This window comes from Cyanistes caeruleus, chromosome 28, assembly GCF_971803275.1.
Source record: "Cyanistes caeruleus chromosome 28, bCyaCae1.hap1.1, whole genome shotgun sequence".
Lineage (NCBI taxonomy): Eukaryota > Metazoa > Chordata > Aves > Passeriformes > Paridae > Cyanistes > Cyanistes caeruleus.
This window is the reverse complement of record NC_141728.1, coordinates 2451549-2472402: the sequence shown is the minus strand read 5'-3', so window position 1 is coordinate 2472402 and position 20854 is coordinate 2451549. Positions and strand designations below refer to the sequence as shown.

Here is a 20854-nt window from a genome sequence, read left to right as displayed (position 1 = left end):
CAATTCAGGATGCAGATTTGGGGAGAACTGAATCAGGCACTGATTTTTGTAAGGGAAACAGCCCTTAAAAACAAAGGGGTCCAGGAAGGATGGACACACCTCAGGAAAGGAAACTTAAGGGGGAAGGAGCAGCCTGTCCCTGTGTGCCAAAAGATGAATGAGTGAGGAAAATGCCTGGCCTGGCTGGGCATGGAGCTTTTTCCAGGAACTCAGGAAAGATCATGGACACATCACCCTTGGACAGAGGGGCAGGAAACTCAGGAAATATTCAGGGATGTCTTTAGGTCCTGCAGAAAGGAAATGAGAGAGGTGAAATCTCAATTAGGACTTAACCTGGCAGCTTCTGTGAAGGATAACAAAAATAATGTTATCAATACATTAATGGCAAAGGAGGTTAAGTAAGGACAACCCCCATTCCTTATTGGGGGGTATAAGGTTCCCAAAGATGAGGAAAAGGACTATTGGGATCAGAGCACACAGGACCAACTGAGTGATGTTAGAAAAGGGCTTTTATTGCATAGTCCATCTGTCTCAGGGAAGGATGAGACACTTATGATAATACATTCAACATCATCACCTCAGAAACCACCAAAATTCTATTTACAATCTCATTTATAAACTTTTTAACCAATCAAGAGGTCACACAAAAGCTCAGCAGCATCTTCATAAACCAATCATCAATTGCTTCGACTCACACAATGCTGCTGCAATGTGTCTTTTCTTATCCAACCACAGAACACTACAGAAACTTACATTGCTGTATCTGTAATTCCTTACTGACTTTAGAACAGGTTATATGTGAAACTTCAAAATCTCTATTATCTTACTTAACATATTTATTCACTTCTAGAAAGCATATTTCTACTTGCTGAAAGCATGTTTCAAACATATTTTGGCTTGAATTACAAGCTCTTATTCTTACTTTACGTTTGTACAGCTTCATTGTTGTAAAGCCCCAAGCCTTCCCCGTGGTCTCAGGTCAAACTCTGTGTCCATCTCTGTCTCTGGGCCTGTATGCTCAAGGCCCTGAGAGCTCTCTGTGCCTGCATTTCCCACACAGCCCAGCTTGGGCTCCCCTGGCAGCTGCCTGAGGGGGCCCTGGGTGCCCTGGGCCAGAGCAGCAATAAAGAGATTGAACTGAGCTGGCCCCAGCCCTGAGCCCTGGGGACACCCCTGGATGTGGCTCCATTCCCCAGCACTCCTCGGGCCTGCCCATCCAGACAGATTTTGAGCCGGGGAACAGATGCTGCAGAGGCTGTTGGATCAAGTTGCTGGGAGCAATCCCAGCAGTTTGGGATTAGTGCAGCTGTGGCTCTGCACAAGAGAGCTCTTCAGCCACTTTCTCTCTTTTCCTCCCTCTGGCCATGGAGGCAGCTCGTGCCTTCAGCGTGTGCCTCGTGTGTGCAAAGAGCAAATCTGGGCAGAATCGGGGCACGGAGGCTTTGGGGCATCTTGGCACCTGTGCTGGGCACAGAAGGTGTTTTCCATTGCACTGAGACTGTCTGCTGTGCAAAGTGGATTGAATATCCAGCAGAGGAATGACTTTTGTTTGGATGGAGCTGTGCCTTCCCTTGCTTTGTTTGCTGACAAGGAATGAACATCCCTCTGTGTCTGGGGCAGCTCCTTCTGCAAGGAAAGCAGGTGGGACTTGGAGCCAAGGAGCTGAAAGCTGCAGGCACAGCCTGGAGGGGAGGGAGCTCAGATTTGCACAAGGCTGCTCTGAGTGCCAGGGCTTGGATGAGGGAATTGGTGGGGTGGGGGTAGGGACAAAGTCTGATGGATTGTCAGCCATGAAGGGTCTTGATTTTCACATCTATTCAGACTGCAGGAGGAGGTGCTGGGGATCAATATGAACTGGGGATTGGTGATATCAGTGCATAAACAGGAAATGAATAAAGGGGAAAAACTAACTTCTCCCTCTGTATTTTTTTAATGAAATACATTATTACAAATAGAGTGGATGCTTAGCCAAGTTCTGCCTATGCTCAGGTTTCTGGCAGGAGCTCTCTTTCAGGCCACCTGCACTGGAAAATTGCTCTTGCTCCCAAGTTCTTTAGAATGGCCCATTAGGTCTATTAGAAAATGAATTATTTACTGAATGGACTCAAGATTAACAGACAAGAGACTTTCAACAGACTGCTTCCTCCACAGGATAACCCAAAGAAGTGCTAGTGGATACAAACACAGGGCACAATCAAGTTCCCTATATTACAGCTCGTGAAGAGCTGGCACAGATTAGGAGTCAATGGAACTCAGCACCCAATTGATGGTGGAGCACACCTGGAGCCCTTTCTTTCCCTCAGCTTCCAGAAAGGAAGCACCAAGATGCATCCAGGCTCGGCACAGAAGCCCTGCCCGTTTCCAGGGGCGATGCAGAAGAGTTGTGCTTTGTGCAAGTTTTGTGTAGCTTTTCTAGTTTGTAAAGTGAAGTGTGTGTCAGTCCAGAATCCAAGGCTCATCTCCCTTCAGGCTGCTCTCAAGGCAAGATGTTTGTGGGCAGCTGGGAACTGCAGCTCCCTGGCAGCAGAGAGAAGTCAGGACAGGACAGATGTGCGGCCTGGGTTATCTCCCCAGTTGCTGTGAGGGGGAGATGCCCTGAGTTATGGCCCCAGCTGCTGGACAGAGCAGAGGAGCCCTTCTGTGGCCCAGGGGAAGTCCTGCTCCAGGAACCTGCTGGAACCAAGGGGCCCTTGTGACATTGGGATGCCTGATGGAGCCAAGGGACCATGGTGACACCAATGAACCTCCTGGAACCAAGGGGCCCTTGTGACACTTTGGAACTACAGAGACCATTGCTGAGGACGGAACCTCATGGAACCAAAAGCCCATTGTGACAGATCAGGGCCTGGGGGAATCAAAAAGAGCATTGTGACACCGTGGGGCTCCATGGAGCCAAATATCCACTGGGACAGTGCAGAACCTCCTGGAACCCAGGGGCCTCTGTGACACTGCAGGGCCTCAGTCAAGGAGTGCAAAGGTCTCAAACATTCCTTGCAGGGTTCTGCCTTGGGGAAGGGGAACCTCCTTGGTGGCACCTTGGTCTGGCACACACTTGAGGAGTGCGTCTGTTTCCAACAATGAGACCTCAGAGTTTTAGATTGCTTCAAAATAAAAAGTGAAAAACCTCTCTTTCCTGAGTGCAGGCAGGTCTCCAAGCAAAGCAGGTCCCAGGTGAGGGAGGACAGAGAGGATGGGGCTGGGGAATGTGGAGCAAGGCTGTCCACACTGGCTCACACCTCAAGGCACAGCTTCTCTGAGCAGGCCAGACCTCCTGAGGAGAGACCCTGGCTCAATATCAATCACAGAATGCTGCAATCACCTCTGCTCCAAAGAGAGCAGGAATAAAATACATCCTTTAGAACAGGAATGTGCATTTCCTAGAAGCTGTTATCAATACATATTATAATATTGGCTTTTCACAAGGATTCAGATGAATGCTGTATGTATCACGTTCCAATGGCTTTGCTGTAACAGTCGATCGAGGATGTTTGAACTGTCTGCTCAGTTGGGATAACTCCAGTGAACAGATGATGGGGACCCTGCTGCCATCAACACTCAGCGTCTGTGCAAAGAAGGAGCCAAGGCCCAAATTCAAAGGGGAGAAGAAGAGGATTAAAACCACAAGCCAAGACACAGGCATGCTGTAAAAAGGCAGACCCAAGGAGTGGCCATGCTAAACAGTTCCTGGGAAATGTAAAGCAGTTAATGGAGAAGTTTGAATATGCATAAAGTCTATGAATGTGCATCAGGTGATGCAATAGAAATGGGATATAAAGGGTGTTTCCAAAACACCAGGGGTGCTCTTGGCAGAGGGCCAAGCACCCGGCCCTTTTAACCCTTTGCTTTATTGTCTTTCTCTCCCTCTGACTTTCTAATTGAGCCTTTAAAAATTGACCAGGAAAGTGAATGTCATTTTTCACAGGTGCCCAGATGGGAAATTGAGACCCAAAAAGCGGAATCTGGCTGGAAAAGGAACAGTTTGGCCTAAAATTGGAGGTTTGAGTAACAAACAGGGGCAGTTTAGACTTAAAAATGGGACTTTTGTTTAAAAATAATGGGAGTCTGAGCCTATAAGGTGAGCCAATGACAGCAGGGGAAAACTTTGGTGCAAAAAAGGGAGATTTGGGATGAAAAAGGGGAATTTGGCCCAGCAAAAAGGAGTTTTGGTCCAGAAAGGAGAATTTGGTCCTAAAAAGGAAAATCTGGGTGCCCAAATGGGAAGTTTGGTCCAAAACAGGGGAATTTGGGATCTAGTGGGAAATTTGGTCACAAAAAGCAGAATATGGGTCCAAAACCCAGAAATTTGGGCTGAAAAAAGGAGATTTTGGGGTCCTCAGGTGAGAAGTTTGTACCTGAAATGGGGACTTTTGGCCCAGGAAGGGAGAATTTGGGCTTAAAAAAGGGGGAGTTTGGGTGCAGTGATGGGAAATTTGGATCCCAAATGGGAGTTTTGGTGCTGAAAGGGAGAATTTGGTCCTAAAAAGGGGAAATTTGGGCACTCAGATAGGGTATTTGTACCCAAAGAGAAGAATTTGGGGCCAAAATGGGGACTTTCGTCCCAAAAAATGGAAATTTGGGTGTCCAGATGAGAAATTTGCGCCCAGAAAGGGCAATGCAGATCCAAAATGGAAAGTTTGGCCCAAAACTGGGGGTTTGAACCACAAAAAGAGACAGTTTGGACCCAAAAATGAGAGTTTGGATTAAAAAAACAATGGGAGTCTGATGCTAAAAGGTCAACCCAGGGGAGCCAACGGCAGCAGTTTGTGGGGCAAGAAAGGGAGATTTGGGATGAAAAAGGGGATTTGGGGCCAGAATAAAAGGGAGTTTGTGTCCACAAAGGGAGAATTTGGGCCTAAAAAGTGGGAATTTGGGTGCCGAAATGGGAAATTTGGACCAAAAAGGGGGAATTCGGAACAAAAAGAAGAAATTTGGGCACTTTCTGTGAGAAATTTGTACCCAAAAAGTGGAATTGGAGTGAGTAAAAATAGGTATTTATTTGCCCAGATGGGAAATTTGCACCCAGAAGTGGAAATTTGGTGTTAAAAGGGAGAATTTTGGCCTAAAAAAGAGGAATTTGGGTGCCCTGATGGGAAGTCTGGACCAAAAGAGGGGAATTTGGGATTTAGTGGGAAACATGGACACAAAAAGCAGAATATGAATTCAAAAGCCAGAAATTTGAACAAGAAAGTAGAATTGGGGTGCCCAAAAAAGGGAAGTTAGGACTCAGAAGGGGGAGTTTCAGCGCTGAAAGGAAGAATTTAGGCCTAAAAAACCAGAATTTGGGTGCTCAGATGGGAAATGTGGACCCAGAAGGGAAAATTTGGCTCCCAAAAGGAACAGTTTTTCCCAAAACTGGGGGTTTGAGCAACAAAAAGTGTAGGAGAGGATGAAACAGGGAAACCATATGAATAGTATTGTTTAGCAAAAGATTCTGAAAATATGAAGCCTAGAATGGAAATAGAACTGAAAGCTTGCTTTGAGTCATAAAATGCTGAGTACTAGTTAGTACATAACCACAGAACAATAGCTTAGCCAGCTAAAGGATAATCCCTGTTGATGAAACAATGTCCTTCTGCAGACAGAGAATCCAAAAGTCAAGGAGCAAGAGAAGAATTTGTAAAGCTTTTAGAATTTTAAATGTAACACTCCATGGTAATGTAGTAATTCTTATGGGCTATATGTAAATTCTTTAGAGGGTGTATGTTTTTGTGGTTGATTACTGGGAATTAGAACATTCACTATGGAAAAGGATATAATGTATTGTAACAAGAACTTCACTCTTTTGTTCCCCCCTCTCTCTCTTTAAGCTCTCCTCTCTTGTCCTCCCCACTCTCTTACCCCTGGCTCTTGCTCTCCCGTCTCCAGTCTCTCTCCCTCCCTGACCACGTGTACGCCGAGGCTGGCAGCAGAAACGGGTCTCTTCCTCCCTCTACCCAAATAATAAATTGCTTATACCTGAACAGCTTGACCCCGCAGAAGTCTCTCACCGTGAGTGTTTTGTACATCTATAGCAGTTCATGCTTTTCCTTAGACACCAGGGGAAGTGGGATGAGCTTTGGGGTTGTGATATGTTTTTCTCCCTCTGGAATAACCCTGAATGGCAGAGGGACTGTGGGATCAAAGCTCCCTCTGATCCTTTGGTGTTGGCCCTTGAGAAAGAAAATCAGGCCAACAAAGGGAAGCTCAAACGGTGCTGTTGGAGCTGCAGCCTTGGCCAGAGGTGCATCAGGCTGAGTAAGGCCTATCCAGCAGCAGCCCAGCAAGAACAGAACTGTACTCATTTAATCAGCCCTCCCTTTAGAAGGCAGCAGGAGGAAGAGGTGCACTTGGAAGCTCCATTTGCCCTCTGCCCCCTCCAGACCTGCAAGCTCCATTTCCCCTCCACCTCCTCCCAACAGCTTTAAGGGGGCATCAGCCCCAACACCCCCAGGTAGCCCGATTGCATCCCGGAGCAGAAAGCAGGGACTACAGGCACCCTTGTGGGAAGCAATAGGACCAGAAGGGACAATGGTAGTTCAGGAACCCTTTTCTCGTCTTGACACTGAGGCCTGAGAAAAGGTCACAAAGAATTATCAGAGTGACCCAGTAAACACTGCCAAATGTTAATGATATATAGTCAAACAACACAACCCAGATTGAAGGGACACACAATTGTTATTAGATGCATTAACCAAAACTGAGAAACAATTGGTTCTAAAACCAGCAGGGGACCTGGCAGAGGATCATTATAGAACATGACAAATGGATGGAAAAGAATACTTTCGTCTCCAGGACCCACCATGGGATCCAAATCAGTCGAGTGCAAGGAGAAAGTCAGAAAGCTGCCAGGAGTGGAGAGTGAAGGGAGTGGAGAGGGCTGGACCTGAAACCATGAACTGGGCAGCCTTATATGCAATCAAACAAGGTCCCTGGGAATCTCCCTGGGAATTCCCAGATCCTTGGAAGGACGCCATTCACAGACACACACCACTGGAGCCGGGCTCTGAAGTAGGAATACAGCAGCTAGTTCATCTATTTCTGGAACAATCCACGGGGGACGTGAGATGTAAACTCCAAAAGCTTTGGGGGGCAGATGGGTGAAACTGAGAAGCCTTATTGGAAGAGGCATGGAGAGTTTTTAGCAATTGAGAATAGGGATATAAGCAAGAAATGGAGAAGCTAGTAGCAGTGGTACAGGAGGAAGGAAAAGGGAAAGGAAGGGATGGACAAGGACCACCCAAACAATGCCCATCTCGACTGGGTAGAGACCAATGTGTGTACTGTGGAGAATTTGGTCACTGGAAAAATGAGTGTCCAAAGTGGAAGTGAGATGGCCAAAAGAAAGAAGGGAAAGGAGGGGTGGTTGCAGTCACACATCCACAGGAAGACTGAAGGGAACCCGGGGAATCCACCCCAACAGATCCCCTGGTTATAAAAATGGAACTGTGTGAAAAGGAAAAGAAGTGGAATTTATGGTTGATACTGGAGCAACATACTTGGTGTTAAATAAGGCCTTGATAGCTGTGAGTTACGAGAATTATGTTATGGTCAAAGGGTGTGGTAGTTTAGCATTTAGGGAAAGAAGAGGGAAACACCCACAGCAGTGATTCCTCTGAGAGAGGCTGTGGGGAGTTCCTTCTGTGCTTGAGATCAAGCCAATAGCTGGCCAGTTCTGACAACTGACAGCATTCTGCACCACTGAAAAGGAACTTCACCTTTGGGAATGCCACCTTTTAAACACCCAAGCCCAGGACCTGGTCTCTTTCTTTGCAGCCTTGAAAGGCAGCAGAGCTGTGGTGTGGCTGGCCCCGCTCCCCCGTGGCCTGTGCGGCCTGGGGGGGCCTGGGCCGGAGCCCAGCTGCTCCCGGGGGGAGATGGAGACTGCGGGATCCCCCCCAGGCCAGGCCAGGCTCTGCTGCGCTGCTGGCTTTCCCGGGAAGCCCTCCGGGTCCCGTTCCAGCGGGGTGGCCAAAGCCCTTCCCAGGGGAGCCCCCGGCCCCCAGGCTGGGCCAGGCCACGGCTGATGACACTCGCCAACACCCCCCCTGCCCCCCGGCCCGCACAGACAGCTCCTGAGAGCTGGCACCAGCCACACCTGAAATCCCACACCACCACTGCCTGCCATGGCTTGGGACACATTTAACCCTTGCACTACACACAGGAGACCTGCAGACTTTAATCCTCTCTCCAGGAAAAGAAAAGAGCCAAGTGACACGGAAAAGGACAACGTGAAACATCAAGGTCAGTAAAAGAAGGAATCAAGCCTCAGATGGAAGGTGATGAGGAGATGCTCTAATAAGCTGAAATAGTCTTTTGGTAGGGCCATGGAGATGAATAATAATGTTCTGAAAAATAACTCCTTCAAGTCATGAAAGTGTATTGGGGAATTGAAGTATTCAAGGTGTATATCTGGGCAAAGGTATCCACTGATGAAGCCAAGCCGATGGTGGAGTAGCTGTGATGCCATGAGAGCTTGAACAGAGAGAGAGGGAGATGAGAGCTGATGAACACCCTTTGCCCCCAGGGAGAGAAGAAGAAAACCTCTATTCTCAGAGATGAAGAGGAGTTTTGCCTTTGAATAACTCATCCTTAAAATAATACCGCTTATCACATGGCCCATGAACACACCTCAGAGTGGTGTGAAAATGGGAGGAGAGGGCAGAGTTTGTGCCCGGGTGACTGCCAGTTGTAGAAATGAAAAGCCACAAGAAAACTGTTTTGTGTGGAGAACTCTCCATGGTATGACAAGAGAAAAGTCCTCTCCCTGCACAGACTGATGAAAAGACTATTGTATAGTTGGCACTGTTTTAACATCCCACGTTTTGTCTCTGCCGTGTCTCTTGGGAAAGGAAAAGTTGGATGGGGGAGGAAAGATTTCTGGAGGTTTTATTCATGTTTCTTATTCTTGTAGTCATGTTCATTAAATTTCTTTATTCCTTTTAAGTTTTAAGCCTGTGTTGTCCTTCTCCTAATCCGTATCTCACAGCAAGAAAGAAGGAAGTACTCTGGTGATTTTAGGTAGAGCTAAAACCCACCACACTCAGCCACTCCTGACAGGACTTGTGCTCCAGACCCCTCAGCAGCCTTGTTGCCCTTCTCTGGACACGCTCCAGCCCCTCCATGGCCTTCCTCAATTGGGGGCCCAGCACTGGACACAGCACTCGAGGTGTGGCCTCAGCAGTGCCCAGCACAGGGGAAGAATCCCTGCCCTGCTCCTGCTGGCCACACCATTCCTGATCCAGGCCAGGGGCCATTGGCCTTCTTGGCCACCTGGGCACACTGCTGCCTCATGTCCAGCCTGCTGTCCATCAGTGCCCCAGCTCCCTTTCTGCCTGGCCGCTGTCCAGCCACTCTGGCCCCAGCCTGGAGCACTGCAGGCCTTGTTGTGGCCAAAGTGCAGGAGCCGGCACTTGGTCTTGTTCAACCTCACCTTGTTGGCTTTGGGCCCTGCATCCAGCCTGTCCAGCTCCCTGTGCAGAGCCCTCCTGCCCTCCAGCACATCCACACTCCCAGCCAGCTTGGTGTCAGAATGGTTCCATGAGGCCCTGCAGTGTCACAATGGTCTCCACGGTTCCATGACACTCCGTGGAGCCACAGTGGATCCTTGGTTCTTTGGGCCCCGCAGTGTCACAGTGGATCCTTGGTGCTTTGGGCCCCAATTGGATGATGATTTTGTGAACCCTGCCTTTTACCCTCCACAGGATATCTCTGATTAGCTGATGCTTTGGACCCTCCCTTTGAACCGCCTCCCTATTTCAGCTGTTGCACGCTCCCATTTCTGTCTTTTGCCCCCAAGATTCCCCAGAGCAATAAATCCTCTATTATCCCATGCAAAAGACCTCCCTCTCATCCTTGCCTCCTCAGAGCACAGACTGACAGCCAAAACTTGTAGAGTGAGTACTCTAGTCACAGCTGGGCTCATCCTGCTCCTGGGGTGTGACCCACTCCTGTGCAGGCCCGAGTGACAGAGCCAGATCAGCTCCGGTGAGATGCGAGAGCTGGTGCCCAACGTGGGCCCTGTGAACGGACCCCACGGACCAACTGTGGATTTTATCCAACAAGTTCTGGCCCTCAGCTGCCTCCGAGTGCAGCAGAGCGGTTTTTCTCCGCTGGCTCTTGGGGGAGGAAGTGATAACCCTCGAGCATCCAGAGGAGCACTTCCCTGAGGAGGACTTCCCTGCAGCCCCTGTCCAGTGGCCCAAAGGAGGGTGAGTGTACCCCAAGTTAGGCTGAGGGTGCTCACAAGTTGTGGGAAGGGTGCATTGCTCCCCGGGGGTGCTGGAGAGGGGCCATGAACCTACAGGCCAGGATAGTTGGCTGTGGAAAGCACCCTGTCCCTGTGACTGGCCCTGGAACTTTGATCTTTAGTTTGTTAAGTTGTTGCTTTTGCTGCAGGGGAGGGTGGATTTTTGTTGTGCTGGCAGCTTAACATGAAGGAAAATGGGTGTGAAATTGTCAGCACAGCAGAGAGGGACCTGTTTTCAAATTTTGGGTACCCTGGTGGGTGGTGTAATAAATGGAATTGATTTGTGCTAACTAAATTGTAACGGTTATTAAAGTTATTATTAGGGGCAATCAAAAGAATCAGTGTTTCAAGGCAGATGCACCCCTTTACAGATGTTACATGTTAAAACTGAGGTACAGGATGTAGTTTGGAAGATAAGTGATGTCCCAAGATGAAAATGGCCTTGAGATGGACAAAATTAGAATGACTTTAGGCATTGGGCCTAAAAATCAGTAAATATCAGACTAATGAGTAGACTTACATAACAACGCTTAGTATTATAAGAGACGGTCCGAAGAATCCCTCATCTGTCTCACAACCGTCTCAAGGACAGAGACTGAGACCCTGAATATCACAAGGGACTTGGTTTGGGGGTTTGGGCCTAGCTGAGATGGATGTTTGCTCAGTGATTGTTTGCAGGAGGTTACACGGTACACTGCTCTCGTTCCTGCTGGTGAGCAGAGGCTTGCTAACCTGCGCAATGGGTTTTCCACGACTCATGGCTCTCATTCCTGCTGGTGAGCAGAGGCTTGTGCGTGGTACCCGGTGCAATGGGTTTTCCACAACACCTTGTCCTTGTTCCTGCTGGTGAGCAAAGACTTGCAAGACATGGATTGCTCTGTACCCTACACCTGCTCCCTGCGCAATGGAATTCATCACAATGATCATCAATCTCATCTGGTTTTGGCCCTGTGCCTCTCGCTTTGCAAAAGACTATAAAATTATACCCCAAACTTACCTTCCTTTGAGATCTCCCCAACGGACAGAAGACTCTGCGTCGTTGGACTGCTGAGTGGACTTCGACGTTGGTAGCTATTATCCCCTTACTCTCTTTTCCTTATGCTTTGCTTTCTCCTTTCTTTCTCTCTATTGCATATTAGTGCTGATGAGCACTCAATAAAGTGTGTTTTGCTGTTTAAGTCCTAGGTTTGCTGATAATATTTTATACTCTAAGATTAAATAAAAGAACCACATCACGAATCCCACCTTGTGGATCGTGACACCTTCCCACCTTGTGCTGCTGACAAAGGGCAGCTGGCGGCCTTCCACAAAACACTTCTTTTGTGCAGCTCTTTGAAATGTTCCAGCCAACAACAATTCCTGCTGCTCACACCAGCCCCTTTCCAAGCAGGAGGAGTTTTGGATAGGCAGCCTGACAGTTCTCTTAGGCAAGAGAGCAAAATCCTCAACTGAGTGTCACCAAGTCTCTGTCAGAAGCAGCATCCTCAGTCCCTTATCTCTTGTTGTTGTCTCAGCCATGGAGGAAGTGGCAGGACATCACTGATCCTGGAAGGGAAAGTGGAAGGAGGAAAGGCAGGAGCCGTCCCTGGGGCCTTGGGAGCAGTGAGAGCCATCCAAAATAGGAGCTCTGCTGGCTTGTGAAGATAGGAGTGACCAAGGCAGCAATGCTCTGTGTGAGACTGGAGCCATCTGGGAATAGGAGCATGGAAATAGGACCTTGTAAAACAAAGAAAAAGGTGTCCTTGGATATTTGCCAAAGCTTGGGCAGGCTCTGAGCCACCTGATCTAGTGGAAAGTGTCCCTGCCCATGGCAGAGGGGCTAGATCTAGAGGGTCTCCAATCTCCCTTCCAACTCAAGCTCCTCTCTGAGTCTGAATTACAAACCCATCATGACAAAGAGAACACAGACAACTTGGGTCCCTCCACCACATGATTGGAGGTTTCTGTAGTCCCATGTTGGAGACTAGTTTGTATCTGGAGAGATTTTCATGGTCCTGCAGTATTTATGGTTGACTTTCCCTGGTTCAGTGCCCCAAAAGATGCCAGAACAGGTGATTTGCACAATAGCCAAGCACAGAGCTGGTTAAGCTGCCTGTGAATCTGATGGCAGAAGTGTATTCATGGTACTGCTATGTTTCCCCTGTACAGGTGATATTTGGTTTTCATCCTGAATATGCAATGTTCATGTCCAATGCTTATAGATGCATAAAGACTGGCTTTAAATCCTTGTTCCCTCTTCACACGGGGATATGTAATCTATCAGAAATATTTAACAAGGAGCCATATTAGGTTTGGGCTTGATGGGATGGGTTGTTTAAAGTGTGCGATGAGTAATGGTGTCTCTAACAAACACCACTCTTGTTCATTCAGGTTTGTCCTTTCTTAACCCCATTGCATAGAAATCACTTCTTTACAGCAGACTCTAAGTGAAATTCCTTCATACAGCTGAGAATTGTCAATTCAGGCTGATTCAAGGGGGAGTTTCCTGTTCTTGTGAAAAGACAATCCAGATAACCTTTTGGCTGTACATCTTGGAGGAGGCTGTGCAGTTAAGAATGAAAAGACTTTTCTTTGAAGAAGTATCTTGAAAGAGCTTTTTGTATTATCAGAAGCAGCTACACTGATATTGACCTCCACAATGAAAAATGCACAACCATTCATGTGTCTTCATCTGGCCACAATTCAGAGCTGCAACTCCAACATCTCATCCAATATGTTGCTATAGTGTAAACAAGGAAGGAGAGCAGGAATACCAACATTTCTCATCAGTCTTTTGGCTTGGAAAGACCATTGAATTAATGCTCCCTTAGCTGTCAGCCTAAACTCTGCTGTGCAAACCTTAGGTCTATGTTGGACCTTAGAAACTTCTTTAGCACCAACTTAGGTGCAAGGTTGGTATAAAACCCTTGAGGCATCCCCCTGATTTAGGGTGACAGAACTTCACTGTTCCAGCACAGAATTTACTTGATTTGCTCCTGCAAGTCATTTGCATGGTGGAAGTGAAATCAGTGCCGTGCTATCTGGATGTGGTGGCACTTCCCACCCATCCTGATAGACAACAGGGAAACAGATTTGTTTCTATTATACCATTCCATCTAAGTCTCTGGTTTGAGAGCAAAAGGAAAAGAAAGGGCTTTGTCCAGTGTGCTGGCTAGAAGAAACCTCTAGAACCAGCAATTCATGAGTGGTCACTACTGACTTGGGCGTATTGGAATTCGATTCCCTGGAGTGGTATGGATTGGATCAAGAAGGGGGAAGAGGGAAACTGAGATCAAAGGCACAAGTGCTTCTAACTGAGTGTTGGTGAACAAACAATGTACCCTGTGATGCTGATGCAGTCAAAAGATCAGGGTGGGATGCCTTTAAGGGAAAATCTGCAGCTGATTCCAGCCATGGATCCCCTGAAGGATAGCCCTGCTCCCGAGAGGATGAACTCCCTCGCCGCAGGCCGCAACCCTGTGGGCATAGGCAGAGGCACAGGAGTACATGTGTGGGGAACCCTGGTGGTTCTGAGCCTGATCATGGGCAGAACTATCAGTCTGCTCTCCAGGAGTTACCCCAGCGTTGAGAAGCAAAGCTCAACCCAAGACTGTAGGCAGTGTTTTAAAAACATCCTGGAAAAACAAAGGCTCACAGAAACCCTGGCATATGGCACACACTAGGACTGCAAAATGGGCAGCAAAACAGGGGAGTGTGAGCATAACCACACTCGGTATCAAATGTGCCAAATCAAAAAAAGAGTAACCTGCCATGACCCAAGAGCGACACCTAAAAATCGGTGGTTAGAGGTGCAATCTACAGCAGAAAGGAAGAAAATCCTGGCCCATGCATGACACAAATGAGCTGCTGGATTAGAGCCTGTTGTTCCCACTTGGAACAAATGTGACCATGCAGTATGGATCGGAGGGAGAATGGAATCAATGGTTATGGCACATTCCCAAATGAGTGCTATATGCTATCAGCACAGCCAACCAAAAGTGTGTAGGATGGGAGGGAAAACGTATTGGGTTGGAGAAAATCTGAAATATGGTCAAATAGTTTCTCTCAGCAATGAGCCCATAATAACTAACCTTCTCCACAGTAATGATGAGCGAATTCACTTATGATACAGTGCAACTTTCTGTTCTGCAAGAGATGGAGAAGGAGTAGATCCAGAAAGTCAATGAAAACAGACAGCTCAAGAATCAGAGAAACAAAAGGCAGAGGCAAAACAAGAAATAGAACAAGAACAGCTAAAAGCATTAAATGAACCATAGGAAGAGTTAGAACTTGGTAACTAGTATGGTAATTGGAACCTACCTACCTGCCTCAAACAAGAACCTTTTTGTAGATCTAATACAAGAGATGGCTACAGAATTAGGATGATCTAATTGTTGGATTTGTGGAGGGCTGAAATCAGCTGAGCAATGGCCATGGAAAGGTGAGAGCTTAGCTCCAGAGCAACTTCTAAAATGGAATCATACCTCAATTTCCAAAACATTAAAATGACCCCAAGGGTGGGTTTTAGATCATCAAATAATTGGAACAGTTGGTATCAGCAGGGAAGGAAACAGACATACTGAAGTAGTAGGATATACTCCTTGCACATTCACTTGAACAGTGAATTCAAAGAACAACACCAAAGCCTGGCAACCAGAAACCCCCACTGGATACTGGAGTCAAACAAAAAAAAAAAAGACAAATTGTGATTGGAATGATCAGATCAAATTATGTTGGCACAAAAGTCCTGGAGCTAATCCTTACACATCCTTCAAAAGCTTAAAGAATTCCTGGGATAAAGCAGAAACTGTAAATGACCAATGGAAAGCACCTGATGGAATATACTGGACATGTGGGGAAAAAGCATCCAGTGAATTACCCTGCAGGTAGAAAGGATCCTGCACTCTGGGAATGATTTGACCCTCCTTTTTGCTCCCAAAGTAAATTATTAGGAGCACCCCTAGATGAGAGCCTGGGCAGAGAAAAAAGAGAGCTGAATCTTGATTTTCCAAAAGCAGGAGGGAATCAGAAGTGGGGACAAGATGAGTGGCCTGCAGAGAGCATAAGAGCTTGGCAATAGCCCAGCAACTTGGGCTCAAGATGGGAGCTGGGGATACAGGAGCCCAATTTACCTATTCAACCGACTAGGAAGACTTCAAGCCATGGTAGGAATTGTATCAAATCATATTCTGATGCTCTCGAGTTATCAGCTAAACAGCATTCACTAATGCAAGCATTTGTGTATCAGAAGCGAATTGCTTTGGACTACTTGTTAGCAGAAGAACGGGGAGGCTGCAGCAAGTTCAATGAATCTGAATGCTGTGTAGAAAGAGATGACGATGGAGAAACCATAAGAAACCTTGCAGCAGAAATGAAGCAAGTGGCACATGTAGCGGTTCAAACATGGAATTCTATCCTTCAAGCTTCTAGCTGGGATCAATTGTTTGGGGGGAATTGTCTGGGGAAAGATTGGTGGAAAAACTGAGGATTTTTAATATGATGTAAAATGATGGGGCTATTATTTCTGCCTTGTCTCATCCCATGTTTTATCCGGGATAAATAAAATAAAATAATATTATACGATATAATATGATATAATATAATATGATATAATATAATATAATATAATATAATATAATGTAATGTAATGTAATGTAATGTAATGTAATGTAATATAATATAATATAATATAATATAATATAATATAATATAATATAATCCATTCTGTTGTCTAAGGCATGCAAATAGCAGCAATGCCCATTGATCCTGAGTTAGCTCCAATAAAAACTGGCCAATCCAAGAGAATACCCAAAATATCTAAAAGAACGGAATTGAAAGAAAAGAAAGAGAGCAGAGCTGCTGAAGCTCAGGCCAGATTTAAAGCTCAGACACAACTATTTGACAAGTAGCATGAAGCTACTGCACAGCCAAAATACAGCTCAGGATACAATAGGCATTACCTGCATTGATGTACAATTAAGCACCCAAACAAAAGAATCAAATACTAAAATAACCAATCTTATCAAAAATTATTCCTCGTAAATACTGATTATGAAAGTAGTGAACTGTATCCAAATTTATCCTAAAAGCACAAATTGATTAATTAAGAAAGAAAGACTGTGATCCATAGCATGAATAAAATCAGGCTAAAGTTGTAATCTTGTCTGACAAGAATCCTAGCATATTTCCAGGAAACCTTCCCTGAAGAGATTCTAGTGACATGCAGCAAGGCCAACATGAATATTCACCTGCAAGGGGCATATCTCCAAGAAACCTCCGTCCCATAAGATTAGAACGATATGCACTCATAAATATTCACCTGCAAGAAGTGTATTTCCAAGAAACCTGATGAAATGACAACATATACGCCCAAAACAGCATGAATATTTGTCGGCAAGCAGTGTATTCCAAAGGAGCCCTGATGAGCCTGAAAACATGTAAAAAGCACCTTGGGACGGTTGCAGTTTGTGAAGCACGGTGGGGAAGTGCTGCAGAGCCTCCTCCCTGTCTCACCTGGTGCTGTTCGCCCGGCACAGCCCCAAACTGATTTTTGCTTCTGGTTTCCTTTTGATGATTGTTATTTGATTCTAGAATAAATTTCTTCTTTTTACTAATCAAACTGGCTAATCATTTATAACAAATGAAATTAGAATTTTGACAACTAGGTCCCTTGAGCTAATAACAGTTTAATTAAAAATTAATACCATTTAGTAAATTGAATAGTAATTTGGTAGAAAAGAATATAGTTTAGTAAAAGAATACAATTTAGTAAAAAATTATCATTTAGATATATATAATTCTCCAGTAATTAAGTATAATTAAAGCATAAGCAAAAAATAAACCGGGTTATGGGGAGGGCTTGTTGCCCCACCTCACACACAGAACTGAGCGGGGTACGGAGGCTTCCCACCCTGCTTCACGTACAAAACAAAGCCCTTCAAGCTAAACTTGTGTACTGTATGCTTATACATATTCATTAATGTTTGCCAAAAGTTTCCTCCTATTTCTGATTTTTCTGATTTTATGTCACTATTCTTCACGGCACACGCTCCACTTGTTGTTAGGGGGTCTTCAGTCTTCTTTTGGTGGTCTTTTGGCAAAGGCTTCTCCTCTTCCTCGTTGTCCTTTGGATAACCTTTCAGGTTTGTGTGTGCATACTAAGTGTTGTTATGTAAGTCTACTCATTAGTCTGATATTTACTGATTTTTAGGCCCAATGCCTAAAGTCATTCTAATTTTGTCCATCTCAAGGCCATTTTCATCTTGGGACATCACTTATCTTCCAGACTACATCCTGTACCTCAGGTTAACAAGTAACATCAGTAAAGGGGTGCATCTGCTTGTAACGCTGATTCTTTTGGTTGCTTCTAATAATAACTTTATTAACAGTTACAATTTAGTTAGCACAAATCAATTCTATTTATTACACCACCCACCAGGGTACCCAAAATTGGAAAATAGATCCCTCTCTGCTGTGCTGACAATTTCACACCCATTTTCCTTGATGTTAAGCTGCCAGCACAACAAAACTCCACCCTCCCCTGCTGCAAAAGAAACAACTTAACAAACTAAAGATCAAAGTTCCAGGGCCAGTCTCAGGGCCAGGGTGCTTTCCACAGCCAACTATCCTGGACTGTAGGTTCGTGGCCCCCCCTCCAGCACCCCCGGGGAGCAATGCACCCTTCCCACAACTTGTGAGCACCCTCAGCCTAACTTGGGGTACACTCACCCTCCTTTGGTCCACTGGACAGGGGCTGCAGGGAAGTCCTCCTCAGGGAAGTGCTCCTCTGGAAGTTGAGGGGGCAAGGACGAGAGGGAGGTCTTTTGCATGGGATAACAGAGGATTTATTGCTCTGGAGAATCTTGGGGTCAAAAGACAGAAAATGCGAGCGTGCAACAGCTGAAATATGGAGGTGGTTCAAAGGGAGGGTCCAAAGCATCAGCTAATCAGATGTATCCTGGGGAGGGTAAAAGGCAGGGTTCACAAAATCATCATCCAATTGGGGCCCAAAGCACCAAGGATCCACTGTGACACTGCAGGGCCCAAAGAACCAAGGATCCACTGTGACACTGCAGGGCCCAAAGCACCAAGGATCCACTGTGACTCCACGGAGTGTCATGGAACCGTGGAGACCATTGTGACACTGCAGGGCCTCATGGAACCATTCTGACACCAAGCTGGCTGGGAGTGTGGATGTGCTGGAGGGCAGGAGGGCTCTGCACAGGGAGCTGGACAGGCTGGATGCAGGGCCCAAAGCCAACAAGGTGAGGTTGAACAAGACCAAGTGCCGGCTCCTGCACTTTGGCCACAACAAGGCCTGCAGTGCTCCAGGCTGGGGCCAGAGTGGCTGGACAGCGGCCAGGCAGAAAGGGAGCTGGGGCACTGATGGACAGCAGGCTGGACATGAGGCAGCAGTGTGCCCAGGTGGCCAAGAAGGCCAATGGCCCCTGGCCTGCATCAGGAATGGGGTGGCCAGCAGGAGCAGGGCAGGGATTCTTCCCCTGTGCTGGGCACTGCTGAGGCCACACCTCGAGTGCTGTGTCCAGTCCTGGGCCCCCAATTGAGGAAGGCCATGGAGGGGCTGGAGCGTGTCCAGAGAAGGGCAACAAGGCTGCTGAGGGGTCTGGAGCACAAGTCCTGTCAGGAGTGGCTGAGGGTGGTGGGTTTTAGCTCCAGCTAAAATCACCAGAGTACTTCCTTCTTTCTTGCTGTGAGATATGGATTAGGAGAAGGGCAACACAGGCTTAAAAGTTAGAAAGTATAAAGAAACTTTATGATCAGGACTACAAGAATAAGAAACAAGGAAAAAAACCTCCAGAAACCTTTCCTGCCCCCACCCAACTTTTCCTTTCCCAAGTGACATGGAAGAGACAAAACCTGGGATGTTAAAGCAGTGCCAAATATACAATAGTCTTTTCATCAGTCTGTGCAGGGAGAGGAGTTTTCTCTTGTCATGCCATGGAGAGTTCTCCACAAGAAACAGTTTTCTCGTGGCTTTTCTTTTCTACAAATGGCAGTCACCCAGGCACAAACTCTGCCCTCTCCTCCCATTTTCACACCACTCAGAGGTGTGTTCATGGGCCATATGCTCAAGGGGTATTACTTTAAGGATGAATTATTCAAAGGCAAAAGTTCTCTTCATCTCTGAGAACAGAGGTTTTCTTCTTCTCTCCCTGGGGGCAAAGGGTCTTCATCAGCTCTCATCTCCCTCTCTCTCTGTTCAAGCTCTCATGGGATCACAGCTACTCCACCATCTGCTTGGCTTCATCAATGGATACCTTTGCCCAGATCTACAGCTTGAATACTTCAATTCCCCCAATACTCTTTCATGAATTAAAGGAGTTATTTTTCAGAACATTATTATTCATCTCCATGGCCCTACCAAAAGAATATTTCAGCTTATTAGAGCATCTCCTCATTCTCCTTCCATCTGAAGCTTGATTCCTTCTTTTACTGACCTTGATGTTTCACGTTGTCTTTTTCCGTGTCACTTGTTTCTTTTCTTTTCCTGGAGAGAGGATTAAAGTCTGCAGGTCTCCTGTGTGTAGTGCAAGGGTTAAATGTGTCCCAAGCCATGGCAGGCAGTGGTGGTGTGGGATTTCAGGTGTGGCTGGTGCCAGCTCTCAGGAGCTGTCTGTGCGGGCCGGGGGGCAGGGGGGGTGTTGGCGAGTGTCATCAGCCGTGGCCTGGCCCAGCCTGGGGGCCGGGGGCTCCCCTGGGAAGGGCTTTGGCCACCCCGCTGGAACGGGACCCGGAGGGCTTCCCGGGAAAGCCAGCACCGCAGCAGAGCCTGGCCTGGCCTGGGGGGGATCCCGCAGTCTCCATCTCCCCCCGGGAGCAGCTGGGCTCCGGCCCAGCCCCCCCCAGGCCGCACAGGCCACGGGGGAGCGGGGCCAGCCACACCACAGCTCTGCTGCCTTTCAAGGCTGCAAAGAAAGAGACCAGGTCCTGGCCTTGGGTCTTTAAAAGGTGGCATTCCCAAAGGTGAAGTTCCTTTTCAGTGCTGCAGAATGCTGTCAGTTGTCAGAACTGGCCAGCTATTGGCTTGATCTCAAGCACAGAAGGAACTCCCCACAGCCTCTCTCAGAGGAATCACTACTGTGGGTGTTTCCCACTTCTTTCCCTAAATGCTAAACTCCCACACCCTTTGACCATAACATAATTCTCATCATTCATAGGCATCAAGGCCTTATTTGAAACCAAAAGTGTTGCTCCAGTGTCAACCAAAAATTCTACTTCTTTTTCTTCTTTCCCCAGTTTCATTTTTATAACCAGGGGATCTGTTGGGGTGGATTCCCCAGGTCCCCTTCAGTCTTCTTGTGGATGTGTGACTGCAACCACCCCTCCTTTCCCTTCTTTCTTTTGGCCATCTCACTTCTACTTTGGACACTCATTTTTCCAGTGACCAAATTCTCCACTGTACACACATTGGTCTCTACCCAGTCGAGACGGGCCTCGTTTGGGTGGTCCTTGTTCGTGCTTTCCTTTCCCTTTTCCTTCCTCCTGTACCACTGCTACTAGCTTCTCCATTTCTTGCTTATATCCCTCTTCTCAATTGCTGAAAACTCTCCATGCCTCTTCCAATAAGGCTTCTAAGTTTCACCCATCTGCCCCTCAAAGATTTTGGAGTTTACTCCTCACGTCCCCCAT

The 20854-nt window shown here is 46.9% G+C and overlaps 1 protein-coding gene and 1 long non-coding RNA gene across 3 annotated transcripts in view; one reads left to right on the top strand and one right to left on the bottom strand.

Annotated features, from left to right (window-relative positions):
• Positions 1-18739, bottom strand: part of LOC147649035 (uncharacterized) — a 37050-nt gene extending 18311 nt beyond the window's left edge. The window contains exon 1 of the long non-coding RNA XR_015279701.1: positions 18267-18739. This is a non-coding gene — a long non-coding RNA (uncharacterized LOC147649035). The remainder of the gene's footprint in view (positions 1-18266) is intronic.
• The window catches only part of LOC147649026 (uncharacterized), a 519865-nt gene that overhangs the window by 80831 nt on the left and 418180 nt on the right, over positions 1-20854 (top strand). The window lies entirely within an intron of this gene.